This window comes from Lepus europaeus, chromosome 7, assembly GCF_033115175.1.
Source record: "Lepus europaeus isolate LE1 chromosome 7, mLepTim1.pri, whole genome shotgun sequence".
NCBI classification, from domain to species: Eukaryota; Metazoa; Chordata; class Mammalia; order Lagomorpha; family Leporidae; genus Lepus; species Lepus europaeus.
In genome coordinates, this window is record NC_084833.1 from 74,275,590 (window position 1) to 74,295,506 (window position 19,917).

General features: G+C 37.4%; 1 protein-coding gene and 1 pseudogene across 1 annotated transcript in view; both read right to left on the reverse strand.

Annotated features, from left to right (window-relative positions):
- Window positions 1-19,917, reverse strand: part of DLG2 (discs large MAGUK scaffold protein 2) — a 2,175,716-nt gene that overhangs the window by 1,710,960 nt on the left and 444,839 nt on the right. The window lies entirely within an intron of this gene.
- On the reverse strand, window positions 13,885-14,514 carry LOC133764871 (chromobox protein homolog 1-like; annotated as a pseudogene).

Below are 19,917 nucleotides of genomic sequence, written 5' to 3' on the forward strand. Positions count from 1 at the left end.
GTTATAACCTCTCTCTTCACTATCTCTTTCATTTCATCTCCACTACAGATATCCTATCCAGAACCCACATTAACTTGCATTGCTACAAAGTTTCCCAACTAGCTGTCAGGATTCCAAGGACATCTCACTGAACTTCTTTATCACCACACTCAAGTTTACCTGACTGCTCTAGTTGCTGAATACCTATGACCTCATGCTCATTTTGATTTTATTACCTCATATTCTTCTATAATTCAGCCTGTACACAGTTAGCAGTTTATTAAAATATCATTTTTATTATTTTATTGCCTTGGGAAAATAAATATTTCTCAGCTGAATACTACAACTACAGATAATAATACTAATGTGTAACATTAATTGACCATTAAATATGGATCATTTACTGGGCTCTACTGTTTACATGACACATGTTACTTACTCTTCATTTTACGGATGATAAAACTTAGGCAGAGAAAAGTTAAGTAATGTGCTCTATTTTCCCAGTAGAAAGAGGTTGAATCAGGACATCTGTCAAACTCTAAACTTAAATATTACATTCATCAAAAGACTTCTAGTATATTCTGATCTCAAATCAAGCTTACAAATCTCTGTCCAAGTTGGTATAGTGGCTCAGTGGTTTAGGCTGCCACTTGTAAGGCCAGCATCCCACATCAGAGCTCCATTTTACATCCCCACTTCTCCACTTCTGATCCAGCTTCCTGCTAATGTGCCTGGGACAATAGCAGATGACTATCCAGGTACTTAGACACCTATCATTCACAAGGGAGACCCAAATGGAGTTCCTGGCTCCTGGCTTTTGAAGTTCCTGGCTCACTGTTGCTGCCATTTTGGGAGTGAAACTGCACTATATTACTACTTTGCACGTGATAAAACTAAATCTATGGATCGATATAAGTACTAGAAATTATAGCCAGGTCTGATGTACTGCAAAGACTATGCTCTCTCACTAAAATCTGTGGTGCTGTGCTATATAAAATCATTCACTATTGACCCACCAGAGGAAAATTTACTCCCATCTCTCTTAGAAACTTTACTGCGACTACTCCAATTCAAGCCATTTTCCCTGCTCTAAAGTCTGATAGCATATCTGGATTTTGCTTTGTAAAATTTCTAATAGCCTGTAGGATCTCTGTCTTTAATGTGCTGTACAGTTATTTAATGCTATAACTAGTACTCCAACAGTATTTTTTTTCACTTTGTGTTGCTATATGGGGGCAAACAGTTGAAATCTTTACTTAATATACACTAAACTGATCTTCTGTATATAAAGAGAATTGAAAATGAATCTAGATGTGAATGGAAGGGGAGAGGGAGCAGGAAAGGGGAGGGTTGCAGGTGGGAGGGAAGTTATGGGAGGGGGGAAGCCATTGTAATCCATAAGCTGTACTTTGGAAATTTATATTCATTAAATAAAAGTGTAATTAAAAAAATTTCTAATAGCCTGATCACATTTTACTTTCATGTCAGTATTTCTAATCTGTGAAGTCATCTTCCCATTCAAAACTCCATTACAGGATAGAAGTTTAGAGCGTGGTCCCTAGATTCAATCCATCTGGGATCAAATCCTATAAGTATAATGTTTTAGCAGTGTGACCTCAGTAAAATTACCTGATCTCTCTGTGCCTATTTTTCATCTGTAAAATGGAAAATAATGCCTAACACATAGAATTATTATGATGATTAAATGAGTTAATCTATATAAAGCTCTTAGAACACAAGTGCATACTATTCATTTAGCTACTGGGGATGGAAATATGCTATTCTTACCTTGATTTCTTATAATTGTTTCCAGCCTTGGTTACTAAACCTTAATTGGCAGTCTGTGGCAGTCTAAGATAGGTATTAGGATGGCACAGGCACTGGCGTAGGATTACCCAGGTAGCAAGACGAGGCAACATGTCCCAAAGGTAAAGCAAACTTGACTGTGACTATATATAAAAGGCTATTTAAATGCACCAAATGTTTAAACTACTTCACAGATAGTACATGGTAAACAAAAATTAATTAAAATGACAACATGGGTCCAGCATTATGATAACACGTTAAGCTATCACTTGCAATGCTGACATTCAGTATGGATGCCGATTTGAGACCCAACTGCTCTACTTCCATTCCAGCTCCCTGATAAGGCACCTGGGAAAGCAGTGGATGATGGCCCAAGTCCTTGGGCCACTGTCCCAATGTAGGAGACCCAAATGAAGCATCTGGCTCCTGGCTCTGGCCTGGCCCAGCCCCAGTAGTTGTGGACATTTAGGGAGTGAACCATTGATGAACAATCTCTCTTTCTCTTTGATTCTCTCTTTCTCTCTCAATAACTCTACATTTCAAATTTTCAAATAATTAGAATAAATTTTTATAAAAAGACTTCTATTTCAAGTTTTTGAAAATGACAACATGATAAGCATCTCAAGAACTGGATATATCTCATTCATATGGAATCTGAACCTATCTTCTCTGGAAATGTACAAATATTTTATTGATGACATCCATGGACATATTAAATCATTATACAAATTGTTCAGAAGCCAACACCAACAAAATTTATGTGTTTTCATAAAGGAAAAAATCAAATAAAAATGGATCTTGGTAACTTGAAAAAACTCAGCCATTTTAGGGATTAAATGTGTCTAAAAGTCAAATTTCAAGAGCAATTTAAATTCTAGAGATTCATATGACTGAGAGAGATGGGGATAAGCCTTTAAGCTAAAGAGTTATTTGACTATTCTCTCTCTCTTATTTTGTAGTGAAATGGAAAACATTTTTCTGAAAATGTTTTTTCTAAAAAGAAATACCATACTATTCTGATTTCATGCAATCCACCACGCAGATGAAAATTACTTCTTGACACAATTTCATGCCAGAACACAAATGGAATGAGAAAATTTTTGACTTTAGCATCTCTATGTCATTCACTGATGGATATGTGAGCATTTTGTGGCTTTCTAATAAAACATGAAGACATAATTATCTGTATTCCTTATTTAGTTCATCATCCTCAGTGTGACAACTGTGCCTGCTACAGAGTAACAGCTGTTGTTCTCTTTCTTTCTTATTTTAAAAACAAGAAATCCTACTCACTTCTGTTGTGCCTAGGGTAAGTTCTGGTAAATAGTAGTCACTCATAAATGTAGATGAACCAGCACATAAAGCATTACCTTTACTCCAAATCTTGTATGGCTGTGGTTACCAAACTTCAATATGTGTTAGCTCTGTGTTATTGTGAAATTTTTGTGTTCTTTCTCCCCCTAAAGATTGGGACCCAGGAAGAAAAATTTTTAAACAAACATTCTACAAGATCCTGATACAGCTACACAACTGCATTTTGAGAACTACTACCCTTCGGTTAATTTCTTAAGAAATGATAATAATGGTTGACTTGTATTGAGCAAACCCTCATTGCCTCCATGCATTCTGTCATTTAATTGTCATGGCAAAAAACTTTACTATTATCATGCTTTGCAGTGAAGAAATTAGGACTTAGAGAAGTTAATTAATTCATCCTAAGTCACAAAGTTCATGCAAGAGAAATACAAACCCAAGTTTGTGTCATTCCAAAGCTCAGGCTCTTAACAGATACTCTCTGTTGCAAAAAGGAAAGCCTTAATTAAGCTGCCAACAATTTTCCTTAGCAACAGATCTGTAAATGCCACCCAAAAATTTGGCTAAGAAAATTGATCAGTCATTCAGATATATGACATTTTATAATTCAATGGCATTAGCACATATTCTGGATGATGAATCACAAGGGTCTTATATCTTATCAGGCTACAAAACAATCAACGACCCAATATATTCAAAATGAAGCAACTCAATCCAAATTAGTATTAAAAATGAGAGCTTGTTTTTCTTTTTTGGATTCTAACAAAACATTTACTTGATACTAATGCATATTTTCTTCTGACTAAAATGTTAGAGGGCCAAAAGAATAGTTTTTAAAAAATATTTATTCACTTATATTTTCTGCTAATTCCATCCCCAAATGCCTGCAATAGCCAGGGCTGGACTAGGCCAAAGCCAGGGCCCAGGAAGCCCATCCCAGTTTACAACATGTGTAGGGGAACCCAAATCTTGGGCCACCATTTACTGCCTTTCCAACTACATTAGCAGGAAGATAGATTGAAAACAGAGGAGTTGGGACTCAAACTGGTACTCTGGTATGGGACGCAGGCATCCTAAGCAGTGTTTTAAACCACTTCACCGCAATGTTACCCCCAAAGAACAAATTTTATCGTGGGTATATGAAGTAAAAATGTTTCTTTTGACATTTTAAAAATTATGTACATTTCCATTTGTAATATTGACATGGGACAAATTAAAAACTGATATATTAAGGAAAACTACTGACAGGCCCTTAAATCCCTTCCTCCTCCTGCAGGGCATCAGACCCCTAGGAAGACACAGGGATAGAAAGCAGAAGGAATTCAACTACAGGTAACTGAAAAGTCTCCAGTCTCCTATCTAACAGTGGCACCAACTGTGGATTTTCAACACTACTGGCAAAGGCCCATGACAAGAATGTCTGTGCAATGGAACCAAACAGATTTGCCTTGAAAGGCCATCTTAGCCATTTAGTAGCTGTACATTTTTGGCAAGTTCTTAACCTTCCAATTTGTAAATCTGGAATACAAAAATCCATTTTACAAAATTACCATGAGGATTACAGAGGAAATTACAGACAGAAGTCTTACCAGAGTTCCTAGTAGTAAATGGTGGTAGAACATACTGTGTACTTTTTTCCAAATCAATTTGGATCCATTTGCTTTCAGTCTCCCATTAGCAACACTTGTAAATCTAGATGGAGTTGTACCTTCTTTCCACGTTCTGGAAGTTGGTACCCAGTGGAACTAAAGTAAATGTTAGATTAGGTCTTTCTGTTCACAGAACTTTCAGGAAGTAGCATCTTAGGACACCTTAGGATTGAGTCCTCTGTCTAAAAGTTCTCAGACTTGCTCCGAACACTTTAAAGCCTTCATGTAGTCTCAATTTTAACTACCCTCTGCCAGTGAATCAAAAGGTGCCTACAGTCAGGGAGTGATGATTTGTTTTATGCACAATTAGTAATAGGAAATTGATCTCATCAGGCACAAGCTAGCACAATGAGATAATTATCATCTTCTTTTTAAGTCTGCGGATCCACAATAGCTAGAAACATACCTTCTAACGAGGATTCTTTCCTAAATGTGTGTATTTGTACAAACTTGGGTCAAAACAAACAGAACATTTCTGTTATAGTGAAAAATATTGGACAATGAATCTTCTCTTGGAAAAAAAGAGAAAAAATAACAATATGTTTGCAAAAGGTTGCAATTGCAATTCTGCTGGCTGTGAGAAATGTTGCTGGGAATGTAGGAAGGGGGTTTAGCCACTGGTAGATGTTTCCCTTTGAACTACAAGCTCTGTGAGTGGAAGAACCATCGACTATATCCTCAGACGCAGTAGCATATGTTTGACAGACAAGGAGGCTTCAAAATGGATTTATAGGAAAATGGAATTTTAGAGGCAGGTATCTGGCACATCAATTAAGGCAGCAATTGGGACATCCACTTCCAATGTTAAGTGAGTGGGTTTGACTCCTAGCTTAACACCTCATTCTAACTTCCTGCTAATGCACACCCCGGGAGTCAGCAGGAAGTATCTCAAGTAGATGGGTCTCTGCCACTCCTGTGGGAGACCCAGATATAGTTCAGGTGTCCGGACTTCAGCCTGGCCCAATCCCGGCTGTTACAGGCATTTGAAGAGTAAAATGAAGATCTCTCTCTCTCTCTCTCTCTCTCTCTCTCTCTCTCTCTCTCTATGTTTTTCAAAAAAGAGACTTGAAAAATGATAAGTTTATAGGCAGGCATTGGCATAGCAGTTATAATGGTGCTTGGAATACCTGCATTGAATATCACAACACTTGGGTTGGGCTTATGCTCCTGTTCTGATTGCAGCTTCCTACTAATATGTATCCTGGGAGGCAGTGGGTGATGGCTCAAGTACTTAAATCCCTGCTACCCAGGCAGAAACCCAGATTGAGCTGGAAGTTCCTGGCATCAGCCTGGCTCAGCCTTGGCTGTTGTGGGCATTCAGGGAAGTGAACCAGTACATGGAATTTCTCTCTCTGTTTCTGTCTCTTTGCATTACAGATTTCTTTTAAAAAAGACAAGCTTACCTTGGTGAAAGACAGTTTGAAATATGTGCAACATTTTTCAATTGCACATTTTTCTTAAATTTTTTGAAGGCCTCTCATATATAGTATTTGCTCAATTTGAGTTTGGTTAATGAATGAACAAATGGCCAAATAAACCTAGAAAGAAATGCTCTATGGCAACAAGCCTTAATTGCAGTTAATTTATGACTAATTTAATGAGCCTAATTGGAATCACCACATTGTTTACTAAGTTTCCTCCTTTCCATTCTTTATTAAGTTAAACATAGAAGGGAAGGTATGCAATATAAAACAGAACTAGGCAATAAATATATGATAATGTTCAACCTTATACATGAGCAGTGATCTAAGATATTTAAAATAAAACAAACGAGATGTCTGGAGCAGGTATTGTGGCAGAGTGTGTTAAACCTCTGATTGGGATGCTCACATCATATATCAGAATGCCTGGGACTGAATTCCACTTCTGCTTCTGATCCAGATTCTTGCTGATGCATGCTGGGAGGTGGTAGATGATCATCCAAGTACTTGGGTCCCTGTCCCCCAAGTAGTAGACCCAGAAGAAGTTTGTTTCTTGGCTTTGGTCTGGCCTAGACTAGCTGTTGAAGGCATATGGGGACTGAACTAGCAGATGGGAGATCTCTCTCATTCTGTCTTTCCCCTCTCTCTGACATTCTACCTCTCAAACAAATAAATAAACTTTTCTTCATTTCTAAAAAATATAATTCATATATACAGATTTAGGAATATAATGATACTCCCACCTCCAACTTTCCTCCAACCCATGCTCCAACACTCCCTTCCTTGCATTCCCACTCTTAATTTTTACAGACTAATTTTCAGAATATTTAATGATTATATAGTAAATCCTCTTTAGATAAAAGAGTTCAACAAATAGTATGAAGACAAAAAGAAAGGAAAAAAAGAACAACAATGTTCTTCAATGGAAAGAACAAGGGCAATAAAAAATCATTGAATCTCAAAATGTCTATTTCATTCCAATACATTACACTTCAGGTACTCTTTTAGTTACCTCAGATCAGCGAAAACATAGAGTATCTGTCTTTTTGAGACTGACTTATTTCACTAAGTAAAATGGTTTCCAGTTGCACACATCCTGTTGCAAAATAGGATTTCATTTGTTTTTACAGCCAAGTAGTACTCCAAAGTGTATACATATCATAATTTCTTTATCTAGCCAACAGTTGATGGGCATCTGGGTTGATTCCATATCATAGCTATTGTGAATTGTGCTACAATGAACATGTGAGTACAGATAACTCTCTCATATACTGATTTCTTTTTGTTTGGGTAAATTCCTAGGAGTGGGATGGCTGGATCATATGGTAGATCTATATTCAGATTTCTGAGGTATCTCCATACTGTCTTCCATAGTGGCTGCACCAATTTACATTCTCACCAACAATGGACCAGGGTAACTTTTTTCCCCACATCCTCACCACCATCTGTCATTTGTTGATTTCTGTATGAGAGCCATTCTAACTGCAATGAGGTAAAACTTCATTGTGGTTTTGATTTGTATTTCCTTGATGGCTGGTGATCCTAATCATTTTCTCAAGTGCCAGCCATTTGAATTTCCTCTTTTGAAAAAATGTCTGTTCAAGTCATTTTTTCATTGCATAACTGGATTGTTTGCTTTGTTGTTGTTGAATTTCTTGAGCTCGTTATAGAGCCTGAATGTCAATGCTTTATCAGTTGCATAGTTTGCAATATTTTCTCCCATTCTGCTGGTCACCTCTTCACTTTGCAGATTATTTATTTTGCAGAGCAGAAGCTTCTCAGCTTGATGTAATCCCTTTTGTCAATTTTGGCTTCTATTGTCTATGTTTCTGGGGTCTTTTCCAAGAAGTCTTTGCCTATGCCAATGTCTTGCAGAGTTTTCCCAATGTTCACTAATGATTTGATGGTATCAGGTAAGAGATTTAGGTCTTTGATCCATTTTTAGTGGATTTGTGTGTATGGTATAAGGTAGGGGGTCTAGTTTCATACATCTGCATGTGGAGATCCAGTTTCCCCAGCACTATTTGTTAAGGAGACTGTTCTTGCTCCAGGGATTGATTTTAGCTCCTTTGTCAAAGATAAGTGGGTTGTAGATGCATGATTGATTTCTGGAATTTCTATTCTTTTCCATTGGTCTACAAGTCTGTTTTGTGCCAGCACCAAGCTGTTTTGAATATAACTGCTCTGTAGTATGTTGTGAAATCAGGTATTGTGATGCTTCCAGCTTTGTTTTTGTTGTATAAGATTGCCTTACCTATTTGGGGTCTCTTTTGTTTTCACATAAATTTAAGGATCATTTTTTTAGATGTGCAAATAATATCATTGGTATTTGGTTGGGATTGCACTAAATTCATAAATTGCTTTTGGTATATGGACATTTTTTTATTTGAAAGGTAAAATTATAAACAGAGAGAGAGACAGAGACAGAGAGAAGGGTCTTCCCTCTGTTGGTTCACTCCCCAAATGGTCGCCATGGCTGGCACTGAAACGATCTGAAGCCAGGAACCAGGTGCCTCTTCCAGGTCTCCCATGTGGGTACAGGAGCCCAAGCACTTGGGCCATCCTCCACTGACCTCCCAGGACATAGCAGAGAGCTGGACTAGAAGAGGAGCAACCGGGACTAGAACCTGGTGCCCATATGGGATACTGGTGCCACAGGTGGAGGATTAACCAAGTGAGCCATGGCCTCAGCCCTGGTATATGGACATTTGATGATGTAGATTCTTCCATGAACCTGGAAGATTTTTCCATTTTTGATGTCTTCTATTTATTTCATTAGTATTTGTAATTTTAATCGTAGATATCTTTGACATCCCTGGTTAAATTTATTCCAATGTATTTAATTTCTTTTGGAGCTATTGCTGATGGGGCTGATCTTGAAAGTTTTTTCTCAGCCATGAAGTTGTCTGTGTATACAGAGGCTATTGATTTTTCCATGTTGATTTAATATCCTGCCACTTTACCAAATTCTTTTATAAGTTCCCACAGCCTCTCAGTAGAGTCTTCTAGAATCCCTATATATGGAATCATGTCATCTGCAAATAAGGATGATTTGATTTCCTCCTTCCTATTTGTATCTATTTGATTTCTTTTTCTTTCCTAATGGCTCTGGCTAAAATTTCCAGGACAATATTGAATAGCAATTGTGAGAGTGGACATCCTTGTCTGGTTCCAGATCATTGGGGGATTGCTTCCATATTTTCCCCATTCAATAGGATGCTGGCCATGGGTTTGTCATAAATTGCCTTGATTGAGTTGAGGAATGTTCCTTCTATACCCAATTTTTTTTAAGTTTTCATCATGAAAGGATGTTTTATTTTAGCAAATGCTTTCTTTGCTTCTATTGAGATAACCATATGAATTCTGTTCTTCAGTTTGTTAATATGATGTATCACATTTATTGATTTGCAAATGTTGAGCCATTCCTGCATACCAAGCCAACTTGGTCCAGGGGGATGATCTTTCTGATGCGCTGTTGGATTTGAACAGCTAATATTTTGTTGAGGATTTCTGCATCTATGTTCATCAGGGAAATTGGTCTGTAGTTCTCTTTCTCTATTGAGTCTTTTCCGAGTTTAGGAATTAAGGTGATGTTGGCTTCATAGAAAGAATTTGGGTAGATTATATCACTTTCAATTATTTTGAATAGCTTAATAACAACCGGAATTAGTTCTTTAAATGTCTTGTGTAAATCAGCCGTGAAACTGTCTGGTCCTGGGCTTTTCTTTGTTGGGAGGATCTCTATTAATAATTCACTTTCTGTCTTGGTTATTGGGTTGTTTAGGCTTTCTATGTCTTCATGACTCAATTTTGGGAGACTGGATGTGTCTTTCAAAAAAAAAAAAAAAACTACTTTGAGCCATTCCATTCACTAATTTACTTAAATAGTGTCCTATTAAATAAATAAGGGCGAGGGGCGGGCACTGTAGCTCACTTGGTTAATCCTCCGCCTGCAGCGCCAGCATCCCATATGGGCACCGGGTTCTAGTCCCAGTTGCTCCTCTTCCAGTCCAGCTCTCTGCTGTGGCCCAGGAGGGCAGTGGAGGATGGCCAAGTGCTTGGGCCCCTGCACCCACACAGGAGACTAGGAAGAAGCACCTGGCTCTTGGCTTCAGATTGTAGCAGCCATTTGGGGAGTGAACCAATGGAAGGGAGACCCATCTCTGCCTCTCTCTCTCTCTCTCTCTCTCTCTCTCTCTCTGTCCATAACTCTTTTTAGTAGGAAGCCCATATAGAAACTAAACAGAAATGACAGAAACAAATTTAGACTAAGATAATGCTTTAGAAAGTCTATGATACTGGAGTTATTTGGCAATAAATTTTTTAATGCTGTATTTTCCCCTCCAAGTTCTTTCCTAGAACTTGAACAAAATCTGATGCAAAAGTTAAAAGTAAAAAAATTAAATGCCAGTGAATGGAAAGTTGAAATTTCACTCAATATTCATGCAGATCTATAGTTTAAAAATACATTTAACATCATAATTGTCAAAAATTATACATAAAAATTAAAAATGTACTATTGCACATATAATGTCATCCTTCAAGTTCAAAGCTATTTTTGACACTATTTTTATCTCTGTGTGGGAAATATGTTTAAAAAAAAGGAAAGGAAAAATGAAAATTCAAGTTATTTTTCCTGACTTATAATATGTAGACCAGTTCTTGGCTTGCAGTTTCCATTTCTCTTTAGAGGGATATTCTCCATTTTATGTAACTCACAAATGCCATATCTGATTTCCACAAAGCAGGAATTTCCTGTTATAAGAATTAGTCAACAGCATTCCACAATCATGTAGAATCTAAGAAGCAATAAAACTCAATATGTTATAGTCCTTGACTCGTGTACAATATAATATTTCATTCTCATTTCAATTTTTTAAATATTTATTTATTTTATGTGAAAGGCAGAGTTACAGATAGGCAGAGGCAGAGGGAGAGAGAAAGAGAGAGGTCTTCCATCTGCTGGTTCACTCCCTAACTGGCCACAATGGCCAGAGTGGCACTGATCTGAAGCCAGGAGCCAGGAGCCTCTTCCAGGTCTCCCATGTGAGTACAGGGACCAAAGGACTTGGACTATCTTCCACTGCTTTCCCAGGACATGGCAGAGAGCTGGATTGGAAGCAGAGCATCTGAGAATCAAAATGGCACCCATGTGGGATACCGGCTCTGCAGGCAGCAGCTTTACCCACTACGCCACAGCATCAGCCCTTCATTTCAATTTAATGTAGGTATTATTACCATCATTTTATAGATTCATTCCTTCAACAAATATGTATTGAAATTGTACTAACTCACCAAGTATGAGTCAGGTACTATTCCAGGATTTGATTCACTGGCAAAAAGGTGAATCAAATTTCTGCCCTCATATAGTCTATGGAAGCCTTGCTGAAATTGCTGAAATAATGTGTTCTATGTGAACGATTAGTTTGGTCTATAGTTTGAAGGCCTCCTATACAAATTCACATTTTGTATATATCTCTCTGAAGGAACTTTTTATTCTGATCCTGTTGGCTACTTTTTTGCAATTCTGCTTACAATTTCTTAAGAAACTTCAACAGCAAGAAAATAAGACAACAATTATACACACTATAGTACTGAGAATTTACAGTGGGCATTTGCAGCCTTAGTCTAGTGCTATACTTGGACTGTCAACAACCCCTAGAACCATCCTATTCAACAATGCTGTCCATCATCCCATGCAAGATTTTTTTTGCTATAGACTTCTAAAATTAGTCTTAGGCATATAAAAATTCCTAGATAGTATCTCAAGGATGTTTGAAGACTCTAGAAACTGTTATTTACTCCTCTGAATATCTGCAGAACAACTATTCAGCTTCCTTTTCCTGTAGCTTAACATTCTTTATTTTTTGATGTATTTGTGCTTTCACTTTCCAATTAGGTGATAAATTTATTTCTAACATAGTAGACATCCAGTAGAGTGTCTCCACAGAGTGGCCTTAATCATTTGTTAATAGAATTAACTACACCCACACACTCTTATCCCTAAATTCAAAACAAAATGCTACTTTAATGTTTTATGTCATTATCTATTTGTATCTCTCTAGGCAGAAAATACAGATCCAATTTTAGAAGCCCAAATCTCAACTGCTTTGAAACATACATTCAGAGTAATAAATGTGGATAAAGCACAAATTCTCTGCATTTATTCTATGTCTGCCATGACACAAAGACTATAACAGCCTTAGTCACAGTCTTAAATCCTAGGTAATGGTTCCAAAATGATTCGACCAATGGTGTCGTATTATCATATGTTGTCAAGGTAAGCTTAATATATTTTTTCATGCCATTTATACTATTTGTAGTAGAGATACATATGTAGTACAACAATGTCCATAATCTGGCTCATACTTATCCCCTCTTGGCAGTCATTTTATTTCTTTTTATAAATCTATAGTTTTGTTAAGACAAAAACTGACAGTGTGCTATGAAGTTTACATTTAAACAAGGTTTTCACAGAAACCTAACACATGCCTACAGAGATTTTACAATGCAGCTCTAGATGCAGGTCTAGACCATGTCAAGATATGATGGATCTTAGGAATCAAGATGGAACATCTTGGGTCTCAGTTGATTCTTAGGATAAAAAAAAAACTGTTTGGTGTTTTAAAGTGAACCACTGCCCCAGTATGAATGATTAGTCTTCTCCCGAGACCAGGACTTCTGAAATCATTCAACCCTTGAATAGTTTCAATGAAACGTGTGCTGTCAGTGACTGAACCCTGCCACCCATGGTTTCAGAGTTCAAAATTCAAAACAAAACAGAGGCATCAAGAATTTGCTACCTTAAGAGTATGGGTCCTTGTCTTTCCCTACTCTGCCATCTCCCTCAGCCAGTGGTTTAGATGGATAAGCTGATACAACCTCATAATTTGAAAAGAAAGGGTCTTTTTGTCTAATTTCAAGTATTAGCACCTCTAAGACTGAATGATCTATCTGCCTGTGTACACTCTCCCTCCCCAGTCTCTACCTACAAAATGGCAACTTTGGTAACTTCTGAACTGGCTTAGTCCTTTGTGGGGAACAACATTAAGCTCAGGCAGCGAACACCTTGGCTTACAGGTTTCAGGCATTCAAAGCTTTTAAACAGCCTCTCGCAGTCCCCATTTATGGTGTCAATGACTCTTTTTTTTTTTTTTTTTTTTTGGTAAAATATCCTGGACATAGAACCGAATCTTCAGTTTGTTGTTCTCTCTACTGTTTCATCATTTCCCCAATCAGGTCCCAAATTTTAATCAAAATGATCCAACCCATTTCCCTTTCTCCCTACCCCATCCCTCCCACCTCTAAATAATACACCAGTAATAATCACGCTTTTAAAATGCAGAGTTAACACTATTGGGATGAAGGCTGTGGGTTGTTGAAATGCCCTCTGAAAACCTACAGTATATTTTGTTCTCCCACACACCCAATTCTGCAAGTTTTGTCCTTCACAGAAGGCCCTTCGCTTCTCTCAGCAAAGCACAGAATGGTCTGCCTTGAAACACTTATCCCCATTCCCCTCCACTGGGATGGGTGTGTGAACTACATAGCTTGGAACAGCTTAAATCACTCGGGCTGCTGCAGGGCACAGAAACTGTGCTGGCTCTTCAAAGGACATCTTCTCAAGCCACCTCTGTGGTGTCAAGACAAGTAGAACGTCTTCCCTCCTCACTTGAAATCCACAGTCGGATGTGACAGGGGCTGGTACTCAAGAGACTTAATTCTTGTCATCTTTTTTGTCGTCATCCTCTGAGGGATAGGAGTGCCATGTCAGCCTTTCCTCATAGAAGGAAATGACAGCCTATGGGCACTTGACATTGGCTTCCTTGGCAGGGACCAGGCCAGCCTCATCAGAGTTTTTCATTTCATCAGGAACATGAGTTCTCCACTTGAGTTTGTAGCTCCAATAATCCGTTCCAGCTCCAAACCCTGGGCAAAGCCTCGTGGCTTTTCTGACCCTCCTTTCTTCTTCTTTGGTTTGCTCTCTCCTCCCTTATCTTCAGAATCAGAATCAGCTTTGCAATTGCCCCCCTCTGACTTATTTGTCTCATGTGCTGTTTTCTGTGACTGCAGAAACTCAGCAATGAGGTCAGGGCAATCCAGATTTTCTTCTGGTTCCCACGTATTGTCTTCACTGAGAAACCTTTCCACTTCAGGAGGTACTCCACTTTGCCCTTTACAACTTGACAGTCAAGAACTTTTTCCACCACATATTCCCCTTTCTCCTCTTCTAGCACCTCCTCCACTTTCTTCTTTTGTTTTTTCCCCACAGTGCCTGCCAGCTTTCTGGTGTAAAGGGTGACGCTGCTCAAAGCAGCGCCCAAGAGCTCAAGAATCCAGGTCATGCTACTGGCGCGTTGTGTCCAGCCGGCTGGGGGGGGTGGTGCCCAGAAAGCAACAAGCCAGGTGGCTGCAGTTGAGGCCCTCGCTGAAGCGGTGTACTACAGGCCTCAGCCAACGGTCCTCCCCTCAGCAAACCAGCAGTCAATTTAGACCTTCAACTTTTGCTTTGGCTACTCAATCATGAATAGTTTCAATGAAACTCAATCATGCAGTACTATTTCAGGACTTCACGGATTGGGGATTAAACTATGTTTATGTTGTCAAAATCACAAAGAAAAATAGATGCCATTTATGGGATGGTAGATTTGGGTTGAATAAAACAGCTAAGCAGCAAAATGCTTTCGTGCTTTCGTTGTAAAGGAAATAATATCACTGGAGTAAGGTGATCACTATCAAATACTGTATCTTAGGGAAATTCTCAGCAATTTTTTTATCTACCTCTATACCCAATTTATCATTTATTTTGTAAATATTACCTTATCATGAAATATAACACTTTTATTGAAATAGTCCTATATTTATTTTTAAAATAGGATTCAGATAAACTGGACTAAGAAATGGTCATAATTTACCAAGTACTTATCTATGCCTGGACCTATGTTGAGTACTTTACATAACTAAATTATATTGATGTGAAGAAAACATTTTTATTTCCATCTTAACTCTCCCATAAAACTTACTCATAACACTGAATAAACAAAGTTGAAAGATTAAACAACTTGCCCAAGATGCCACGGCTAATCAGTATTTGAAATATGACTCCAAAGTCAGTGTTCTTAAACACTTCACTACGTTGTCTTCCTAGAAAACTGATTTGTATATAACAGATAATTAATACATATTTCTTGGATGTGTGAGTAATCTTCCCAGCAGAGTTGTCAATTTTATGTATATTATGTGTAGCTAGGCTGCAGAGAAAAATAGTTGTAATGGAAACAAACAAATCATGGGTATCCTCTAGTCATAAGGCCTTTGTCCCAATTGATACTTTGTGCTCTAGAAAAATAGAACACATATTTTTAATCCACTATCTTTAATCATTTATCATCCTATAATTTCTAATTGCCTAGATTTCCATAATTCTGACAGTTTTTCCATAATTGAGATCTAATTTAGGTTATGATGTAAATTGGTAGTAACAAGAGTCTAGAATCCATCAATCATAATAAAATTTGAACCTATTTTTAATGTAACTGAGTCAGTCATTTTTTGTTAGGGTTTCTCCCTACTTCTGACACTATGCATAAGATTTTACTGGTGAAATAAGCTATTCTCAAGAATCAAAGTTTATGGAACAGAAGATAAGAAAATAGAAGAACGACAAAATGTAGTTATCCTTAGCTACCTGATATGAGCACAACACTAGGTAGCATGCACTGTGAAACCTGAAGTTAAAAGAAAATCTAGATGAAGAGAGGAAATGAAAAATTAAGTAAATACTGTGACAGAGTGAACAATATGCTACAAAATATGCTTGGCATGAAGATTTAGTAGCTTCTAAAACTGGATTCACTCTCTGAAAATAAACAATTCAATAATCTAAAGTTGCACTCTACAATCAGGAAGAAAAAACACATCACACTTCTCTATAAACCCTATGCAACTATGTATGCACTACTATGTGCAAACACATAAAAATGCACAAATCATCCAAAGGTCATCAGATGTGCTATTCTTTTATGAAGCAGTTTGTTTCAGTTAGTTAACTATGGAATACAAATAAGATATTTTTTAACCAGAGTGGCAAGGACATCTAAATTGCAAAGCACCCTAAATCATAATTACAACAAAAAAAGCAAACTGAAATATGAAGCAACCAAGCAAAACAAAATACAGAAAATATAAATGCTTAATATGCAAAAAAAGTCTTTGGCTTCTCAAACATCTTTGTGATCATTTCTACTTGTAAACCCCTCAATTGCCTATGAGGCCAAGAAGTCTCATTCCTCCTGTTCTATTCATACTTTCACCCATTCTTATTTTTTCATGACTTATGTATCATTAAACACATATTTAATAAACTCTATGCCTCACATATTTTGCTAGGTATTAGGTATATTATAATGAACAGAATAGGCGTGTTCATGGCTATTACTGAGTTTACAATCTATAACATAACAAAAAAGCAAATAAATACACAATTTTGATAAAGGCTTAGAATAAAAATAATAGTAATAGAAAAAGAGAGATTCCCACACTAGAAATCTATGCTCTTTGGACAGAGAAGACATCTCTGAAAGGCAACCTGGAAATGTAAAGACAAAAAGGAGTCAGTTGTTCACGTGTGGAGAACAATGTTCCAGGGATACAAATCAGTGATAGCAAATGTCCTCAGACAGGAACTCTTTGAGTCTTTGGGAATTCAGAGAAAATTATGAGGGAAAGTGTCATGCCATGAACTAGAGGAGACATGTGAAGGCCAGGCAATGCAGGGCCATGAGGAGATTATGGAAAGGAGTTCAAATACATTCTTAGCATAATGGAAAGCCACTAAAAGGTTTTAAGCAAGGAAGGAGGGTGAATTTATTAGATTTATGGGTTTTTTCAGATTATTCAAGATTATATGTTGATGTGTAAATAGTATATTATTGAGGAATAAAGTTCATGAAACTGCATAGATAAAGTTAAAATGCTCTTTTTTGTAGTCCAGGTGAGAGATGACAGTATCTTGGACTCTAGTAATTCCAGTTAGGATGGAGGTAAGGTCTGACAAAAATGATTATGCTTTGAATATAGAGGGTAAGAGAAAAGGGAAGCATTAGAAGAAATACCTTGTTTTAAGCTATTGGGCAAATGGTGAGACAAAGAACTTAGCAATGAACAGCTCATCTAGAAAGCAACAGAAAGTAAAGGCAATCAAGAAAATGAATGCTATATTCTTTTGTCAACCTTTATAATTCCATATATTTCAATTTCAAGAACCTCTACTAAACATTTTTTCACATGCTAGGCTCTAGGCTGGCCTCTGAGAAATGAAATCTAAATAAGATTCAGACACTTTCACAAGGAATCAGACTAATGGGGACAAGAAACATAAATATTCAAATGTTATTTCATGATATTCATACTACAATAATTTGGTAAGGACTCAACAGAGGGACTAGAAATTAAAAGAAGCTTCAAAGAGATAGAACCTAGATCTTCAAGGATAAAAAGTCACTCTTTCAACAGGATAATGTGGGGATGGCCACACTTATATTTAATTATGTAAAACTATACATAAAACAAAGACTTTGGGCCAACACTCCAACTGCTCCACTTCCAATCCAGCACCCTATGAGTGCACCTGGGAAAGCAGCAGATGACAGTCCAAGTACTTGGACCCCTACACCCTTGTGGGAGACTCAGAAGAAGCTCCTAGTCCCTGGCTTCAGCCTGACCCAGCTCCAGCCATTGCGGCCATTCGGGGAATGAACCAGTGGATAGAAGGTCTCTCTCTATATAATAATCTCTCCTTATCTTTCCCTGTAGCTCTGCCTTTCAAATAAATAAATAAGTCTTTAGAAAATAAAAAAAAAGAATTATGTCTTTGCCCTGAGTTGCCAATATGGACTGTTTCATATCTGACACATGCTCAAACCCTTTTAGGGCTGTTAAAGAAAAATTAAAAGAGGTGACAGTTTAGAATACTATAAGGTGAACCACCCATAACTACATAATCAAAATTTAAGCCATCCAAAATTTCCCCTAAATGCCAACTCTAATCATAAATGAAATATAAAACATAAGCTTTAAGTCCTGTCAGCATGATTCAATAAAATTAAACCAACCAGCTACAGACAAGTCAGCTCAAATAGATATTTGCTTTTATAAAATGATAAAATAAATATCCAGTCACAAAAAGGGACAAAATACTTCCTCCTTTATGCTTTATAAACTGTGTTACCCCTCACAGGTTCAAAATGTCTCAATTTGCAAACAGTTCTTTTGTGTGTCCAATAAACTTCTACAGTTTTAAAATTTGATTTGATTTCATTTTGAAAAATTTCATAAATTCTTAGTAATTTCTATTATGGGTACAGAATATTCCATTGACTTTTATAGAGCAGTGTTCAGTTTCCCTTTTGTTGCTTTCTTCTTATAGAAATTAGACACACAAATATAAAATCAGTAAATCATACCAATATGAGGCAAGGCAGTGGATGTGATATGATGAAGTTTATCTCTGAATTAAAGTGGAGGAAATTCAAGCAAATAGACCACACTGTGGAGTGGGCTTGATCAAAAAGCATTATACATGAGATAGGAAATATTCACTTGATCTCTGGAGGAACTCTAGGAAGTCTCATTTCTTTCACCTGGTCATACCGTTCTCCCATTCTTCATGATATTTTTAACATCTGATCCCTTCTTCCCCTCTTGTTTTCTCTCATTTTCAGCAGCTGATTCTCCACACTTTATATTTCACAGGCTGCACTAAGTCTCTCTCAATTTCCCACCACAAATACACAAATGTCCTGGTAACTTTACACATCTGTACTTATACATGAGATCAACCACAACACACAGTCTTTAGATCTCATCCATTTTTATCTTCTCAGGGAACATTTATTTTTTATTAGGTCCTGTTACATACTTATCCTCCTCTCAAGAATACCTCTCATCGGGGCCAGCACTGTGGCACAGCGGGTTAAAGCCCCAGCCTGAAGTGCTGGCATCCCATATGGATGCTGGTTCTAGTCCCAGCTGCTCCACTTCCAATCCAGCTCTCTGCTCTGGTCTGGGAAAGCAGTAGAAGATGCCACAAGCCTTTGGGCCTCTGCACCCACATGGGGGACATGGAAAAAGCTCCTGGCTCCTGACTTCGGATCAGCTCAGCTCTGACCACTGTAGCCATTTGGGGAGTGCACCAGTGGATAGAAGACCTCTCTCACTACTACCTCTCTTTATAACTATTTCAAATAAATAAAAATTAATCTTTTAAAAAAAGAATACCTCTCATCAGCATTTTATATAGTAAGTTTTTATTAGTCCAAAATGTATATTGTAAACGTTCAATCTCTTATTTGCTCTTTGACCACTACCACTTTATGAAACTAACCTACTAATTATGTCCTTGTTGAAGAAATCTATTGTACATTTCCTGGTCTTTATATCAATTGGATCCTCAGCCTTTTCATATTTTGAATATACTCATTTTTCACTCAAAAAAATCACCATATCTTGATCTAGATTTCTTATCAGCTACCAACCTCCTATCCTTTTTCATTTTATTCTACAGTCCCCAAATTCAGCAAATAACACTTCCTGTATGCAAACCAGAGAGCAAGGAGTTATCTCTGATACCACTCTTCCTCTTAGCCACCCCCGGCACACACACACACACATACACACAAAGAGAGAGAGAGATGGAGAGAGAAAGAGAGAGAGAGAATTCATCTGCAGGTTTTGGAATATTTACTCCC